The 7295-nt window shown below is 38.3% G+C and overlaps 1 pseudogene; it reads right to left on the reverse strand.

Moving 5' to 3' along the window:
- The window catches only part of LOC118022566, an 11661-nt pseudogene extending 4654 nt beyond the window's left edge, over window positions 1–7007 (reverse strand).
- Between the last annotated feature and the right edge of the window lie 288 nt (window positions 7008–7295).

Here is a 7295-nt window from a genome sequence, read left to right on the forward strand (position 1 = left end):
TATCTATCTATCTATCTATCTATCTATCTATCTATCTATCTATCTATCTATCACATCTTCTTTAACCATTCATCTATCAATGGACACAGTTTGCTTCCATATGTTGGCTACTGTAAATAATGCTGCAAGAAACACAGTGGTGCACGTATGTTTTCAAATTAGATTTTTTTGTGTTCTTTGGGTAAATACCCAATAGTGGAATTATTAGATCATATATTTCTATTTTTAAGCTTTTGAGGAACCTCCCTACTGTTTTCCACAGTGGCTATACCAATTTACATTCTTGCCAATAGTGTATGAGTATTCCTTTTTCTCTATATCCTTGTCAACACATGTTATTTCTTGTCTTTTTTTAATTTTAGCCATTCTAAAAGGTGTAAGGTAATATCTCCTTGTGGTTTTGAATTTGCATTTCCCTGATGATTAGTGATGTTAAGCATCTTTTCATGTGCCTGTTGGCCATCTGTATGTCTTCTTTGGAAAAAAAATCTATTCAGATCCTCTGCCCATTTTTTAAACAGATTTTTTTGGTGTTGAGTTGTATAAGTTCTTTATATATTTTGGATATTAACCTGTTATTGGACATACCATTTGTAAATATCTTCTCCCATTGAGTAGGCTACCCTTTTGTTTTGTTGATGGTTTCCTTTGCAACAGCTTTTTATTTTGGAGTAGCTCCAATAGTTTATTTTTGCTTTTGTTTCCCTTGCAAAGAAGATGGCAATCTGGCAATCTGCGTTTTAACAAACCCTCCAAGTGATTCTGATGCATGCTGAAGTTTGCAAGCCACAGTTCCAGATTAAAAGATAAAACGAGATCTGGCAACTAAATGCACTGTGATATTTGTTAGATTCAAATTTGGAGTGGGGTGAGTTGGGGAAGGAAAAAAAAAAGGGATAGGACTGGGTCAGTTGGGGGAAATTTGAATATGAATTGTACGTTAGATCAGGGCTTCTCAGAATTGACTGTGCACACAAATCACCTGGGGATCTTATTAAAATCCAAATTCTGATTTTGACTCTGGGGTGGGCCCTGAGATTCTGCATTTCCAATAAAGTCCTAGGTGATGCTAATGCTGCTGGCATATATATTTTTTTTTAAGATTTTATTTATTTATTTGAGAGAGAGAGAATGAGAGACAGAGAGCATGAGAGGCAGGAGGGTCAGAGGGAGAAGCAGACTCCCTGCCGAGCAGGGAGCCTGATGCGGGACTCGATCCTGGGACTCCAGGATTATGACCTGAGCCGAAGGCAGTCGCTTAACCAACTGAGCCACCCAGGTGCCCTGCTGGCATATTTTTAAAGCTAATCTAGAATAATTCCCCAATCTTTTGTTTTTCATTACACTAACATTTTTGAAAATGCTAAGCTAGCTGTTTTGCAAAATATCTCACAATTTGTATGTACCTGATTATTTCCTCATAATTAGACTAAATACTTTTGGCAGGAATATAATATGGGGGGATCCTGTGCCCTCAGGATAGCACAACAGGACACATACGATTTTATTGCTCTTTAATGCACTTGTGGTTTCAACTTTCAGCCTTTCTTCCTCCACCCATCCCATAGCCTTCTGAGCAGGGGTGGTGTCAAAATCAGGCCCAGGAGACCTTCACCTGCACTCACACTCTTCTTGGTACTGTTGACAGGAGCAATAGTGAAGACCTAACTGGAAAGTTGAATGCCCCTGAGACAGTTCCCATTGATCTGTCTCCCTAACTCAAACGCTAATGATACAAAACAATATAGCTGTTTGTGAAAGTCTTCCTGTACCAAAGATGAATCACTGGTTTGCCTCAGAAATGAAAGGGAGACTGATTCAGACAAGCTCTGTTGCCAAAAATACCCTATGGAGGATGTTACACCAAAAAACAAAAAGCAAGCAGAAGCCAACCGAGAAACACTGAAGGTGTTATGACAGACCTACAGAAATCTTTTTGAAGATATAGGTAGCAAGATTTGAACCTTCTCTGGAAACTGGCAACCAGTCCAGTGAGCATCCTTACGTACTTTCAAAGAGAATCTCAAAATAGAACAAGAGACACATATTTCATAGAGAAAATCTATGAAATGAATTGAAGACAAAAATTAAGAATACATAATTTTTGTGATGAATAAGGCATTAGTTAAAACTGAATAATAAAAAAACAACACTTTAATACTTAATACTTTAAAGGCAAAAAAATAGTAGAGGGAGAGAAGTACTTGAGAATAGTCAAGACAGTCATAAAAATCCTAGTCAGTTAGGAGTTTCAGCCCTCAAGTTCTTTCCTTGGAACACAATTATTGTTGAGAAAGACAATATAAGAGCTATAAAATAAATCTGCCTGCTTAAGCTGATCAGCCTGCCAGGCACACTAGATTTTCACTGAAGGCAGGCGTGTGGGTCCAATATATGTCCTTGATCTCTGTGATGAGAGGCAGCTAGTTCCAAAAAGCCTGCCAAACCCAGATGGCTGGGGTAGTCACTTTTCCCCAAAGTTGGGGACACTGTGAATCCCACTTCCACAGTCTGAGACTCTAAATATGGTGAAGTTTCCAGACACAGTTGTAGCTGAGACACTTAGTCATTTTACCGCAGAAGCTGAAAGCATGATGAAAGAAGAGTTTTTACCCATGACCTCCAACCTTATCTTTTAGGTCTGATGTGTTGTTATTAATTAAGGGCAATAATAGACAAAAAGGTTTAAATGCAAGTAAAGGGGAAGAGGTGTAGTGAGCTCCACTAAATTTAAGAAACCAGAGCCAGCTGACCTCCCCTCTCCAGTTCCATCTCTCCCATGCCCTTCGGGCACTCTGCCCCTCAGTTGTTCTGAACCGCCTGGGTGCCTCAAGCTTGCCACACATTCTTGCCTCCAGGCCTTCTTCCCTGCCTTTCCCACTTTTAGCTGGCTGACTTCAGATTAGACAATCTCTTCCCCGGGAAGCCTCCTTAACGCCCACCCTCTCCAGTGCTGCCCCCACGGAACTCCGTGCTTTTGGTCATACGTGTGCCTGTCCCTTCCTCTAGACTATAAGCTAGTCTTGAAGGCAGAAACCCTATTTTGTTCTATTTTGAAGTTTTAGTATCCAGTGCCCGGCACATGATATTAATCATGATGGAAATACATTTATTACATGCCAGGCATTACTCCAAGTACTTTAGATTAATTAATTCATTTAATGTGCACAATATTATGAGGTAGATATTGTTATTATCCCCAATTTACAGAAAAAGGAATCACAGAGTATTTAAGTGATTTGTCCATGGTCTCATACCTGGTAAATGGTAGAGCTATGATTTGGACCCAGCCAATTTAGTTCTATGGACTATGCTTTTAAACTCTAAAGTATATTGTTCTTAACAAATACTAGATGGAAGAATGGGTAAATGGAGATGATATATGTAAGAATGGATAGATGGATGGATGAAAGGATGGATGGGTGGAGTGTGCAGATCTCTAGCCAGTTAAAGAAAGCTAGGGCATGAGAGAAATGTGCCCACTGTAGACCTCTTCTAAGGAAGACCCAATTAAGTACAAACATTTAGGCACAAACTACTTCATACTAAAGCAGGAATCTATATGTTGGAGAACACACAAATACACAGAAGTAGACATTGAGGAACCCATGAAAATAGCATGGGTTTTGGAATCAGGGGACTAGATGTGAAGCATGATCCTGTCGATCTGAGACCATTTATTTTGTCTATTAGCACTCACCTCATCAGTGGAGGATATATGAGTATTCAACAGAGTGCTTGGAACATGGGAACCTTCTGATTAATTTTAGTTCCTCCCCTGCTCAAGAAAATTACATCACCTGGATCTGACTTACCATAAGCAGGAAAATGCTGAGAAAAGGATTGGAGTGGCTGGCTCAATGGAGGACAGGAAGGAAAGACTTGTCTGGATCCCCTGCTCTCTTCCTGGAACTGGGCTTTTGGCTTTGAAAAGAGAGGTGAACTCACAGCTTAGCTCTGCCAATTCTGCAAATTCTAGAATTATTAGATAACTTTTACTTCAGCTTGGAAAAATATGCCAGTGTATACAAATGTGATATCTCTGGGGGAAGAGTGCTTGATATATATATTTTAATAGCTTTTTTCATATAATAAAAGTAATTAAAGCTCATTGCAAAAAAATAAGGAACTACAAAGAAGTGTAAAAAAGAAATGAAAGATTGATCCATGTTTCTCATCTTGGAGGATCTTTCTTAATTTCTTAGTATGCATATAAGTATGTATACTTTTTAAAAAACAGAAATAGGATGAACCCGTATATAGCATTCTGTTATTTTTACATGATGAAATATTGTGGATAGCTTTCTTAACATAGGAATACATAATCAACTGCACAGCAATCCACTGAAAGGCTATTGCATAAGTTATTTAACAATACTATGAATGAGGTTCATATGAGACCATTATTATAAAAAATACTCCAATGAAAATCTATATACATATCTTTGAGCTCCTTTTTCTATTATTGCCTTTGCTTAAATTCCCAGATGGGAATTGTCAGGTTAAAGATAAACATTTTTATTTTGATACATACTGTCAAACTCCTCTAGAAAGGTGGTATTTCATCAACAGTAGAGGATTACCCACACTTTCTCTAACATTGGATATAGCCATTGTTTTTAAACAGAGTAAAAAAAGAAAAGAATGACTTCTTATTTTAGCTTACATATATATTTTTTTTTTCCTGAGGTAATCCTCAAACTTCATTTAATGTAAATATAATGCACTTAAAAATATCAAGATTTTGTTTTATATATTTGGGTGCTCCCAAGTTGGGGGCATAAATATTTTACAATTGTTAGATCCTCTTGTTGGATAGACCCATTTATTATGATATAATGCCTTTCTTCATCTCTTGTTACAGTCTTTGGTTTAAAATCTAGTTTGTCTGATATAAGTATGGCTACTCTGGCTTTCTTTTGATGTCTATTTGTATGATAAATATTTCTCCATCTCCTCACTTTCAATCTGCAGGTGTCTTTAGGTCTAAAATGAGTCTCTTGTAGGGAACATATAGATGGGTCTTGTTTTTTTAATCCATTCTGATACCCTATGTCTTTTAATTGGAGCATTTAGTCCATTTACATACAGAGTAATTATCAATAGATATATATTTAGTACCATTTTATTACTTGTTTTGTCATTGTTTCTGGAGATTTTCTCTGTTCCTTTCTAGTCTTTGTGGCTTTTGGTCTTTCCTTCCCACTCAAAGAGTCCCTTTTAATATTTCTTGCAGGGCTGGTTTAGTGGCCATGAAAATCTTTAGTTTTTGTTTGGGAAACTCTTAATCTCTCCTTCTATGCTGAATGACAGCCTTGCTGGTTAGTGTATTCCTGGTTGATTTTCCCCATTCAGTGTGTTGAATATATGATGCCACTCCCTTCTGGCTTGCCAAGTTTCTGTGGAGAGATATGCTGTTAGTCTTACAGGTCTTCCCTTAAAACTTAGGGACTTCTTTTGTCTTCTGCTTTTAGGACTTTTTCTTTATCAGTATATTTTGCAAATTTAACTATACCAATATTGGTGTTGGCCTGCTTTTGTTGATTTTGATGGGAGTTCTCTGTACCTCCTGTATTTGGATGTCTGTTTCCTTTCCCCAGATTAGGGAAGTTTTCCGCTATAATTTCCTCAAATAAACCTTCTGCCCCCCTTTCTCTCTCTTCTTTTTCTGGGACATATAAAGATATTCAACATCACTCATCATCAGGGAAATAAAAATCAAAACTACAATGAAATAGCACCTCACACCAGTCAGAATGGCTAAAGTTAACAATACAGGAAACAAAAGATGTTGGTGCGGATGTGGAGAAAGGAGAACCCTCTTACACTGTTGGTGGGAATGCAAACTGGTGCAGCCACTCTGGAAAACAGTATGGAGGTTCCTCAAAAAGTTAAAAATATTATTACCTTATGATCCAGCAAATGCACTACTAAGTATTTACCCAAAGGATACAAAAATACTGATTTGAAGGAATACACGCACGCTGATGTTTATAGGAGCATTATCAATCATAGCCAAATTATGGAAAGAGCCCAAATATCCATTGACTGATGAATGGATTAAGAAAATGTGGTATATGTATACAATGGACTATTACTCAGCCATAAAAAGAGTGAAATTTTGTCATCTGCGATGACATGGAGCTGGAGAGTATTATGCTAAGTGAAATAAGTTAGTCAGAGAAAGACAAATACCACACGATTTCACTCATATGTGGAATTTAAGAAACAAAACAAATGAACATAGTGGGAGAAAAAAAGAGAGACAAACCAGAAGACAGTCATATAGAATTTGCCCCAGGACCTCTCCTTCTGAGTCAATTCATATGGGCTCAGAACTTTCCATATCCCCAGCTTTGGCAGTGGCTATATGCTCAAAAATCCAGGGGTTTGGGTTGTTCTGTCCTAATTCCTCTTGATCTTTCCACATTTTCTCTAGATTCTCATGCACACAGCCTTTGCTGAGAAGGGCAATTTGTGCACAACCTGATCAAGGAAACCTTATATGTCTTTGAATTCACAATGCCCACCCATCTCTTTTATGAGATGGCCAAACTTCACAGGAGTCACTTGTAGCCAAAAGCACTTTTGCCTCCACCCATGTGCTGTCTTATACCCTTGAAAGTGACGGACTTGAAAGGGGCTGGTACTCTCCATAAGGCAAATATATTCTTGGGGTCCATAGAGTGGTTCATTGTCAGGTGCATCATTTCAAAATGGTCCCAATGGAGGTAACCACCACCAAGTGCCAAGATTGTAAAACTGCCTCTCCTTCAGTAGGAGGTCCCTATATGTCACTCAAGTTTTTAGATTCTCTTCTCACTTTTGGCACAAATGGTGCCCTTTCAACAAATCTAAGCTTGGGCTTTTCAGGAATGGAAACATCTTCAAAAGTTACCACTGGGAGCAGCATCTGTAGTCCAACAATGGGGGGGCGGGGCTGCCCAAGAATCTGAGAGTGTTGCTCACAGGAGTGGCCCCCTGGCTCAAGCCAGCAGCTGCCACATGGTCACCTGCATCTGGCAGCCTGGGCTCCCCACAGAGACTCTTAACTTACATATTTTTAATTGCTAGTGAATCACATACATTTAAATGTTTATTGACCATTTGGAATTTTCTTCTGTGAATTTCTAGTTCATGTCCTTATCATATTTTCTTATCCAGTTGTAAGAGCATGTATTCATCTTTGCATATCTCATGCCTAGCATAGAACTTAGCACATAGTAGTTATTCAACAGTTATTTGCAGATGTTTGGCTGCAAAAATATGTTTATCCCCATAGGACACAGGGCCAG

The sequence above is a fragment of the Mirounga leonina genome, unplaced genomic scaffold (assembly GCF_011800145.1).
Source record: "Mirounga leonina isolate KUSES-001 unplaced genomic scaffold, KU_Mleo_1.0 Mir_176, whole genome shotgun sequence".
Lineage (NCBI taxonomy): Eukaryota > Metazoa > Chordata > Mammalia > Carnivora > Phocidae > Mirounga > Mirounga leonina.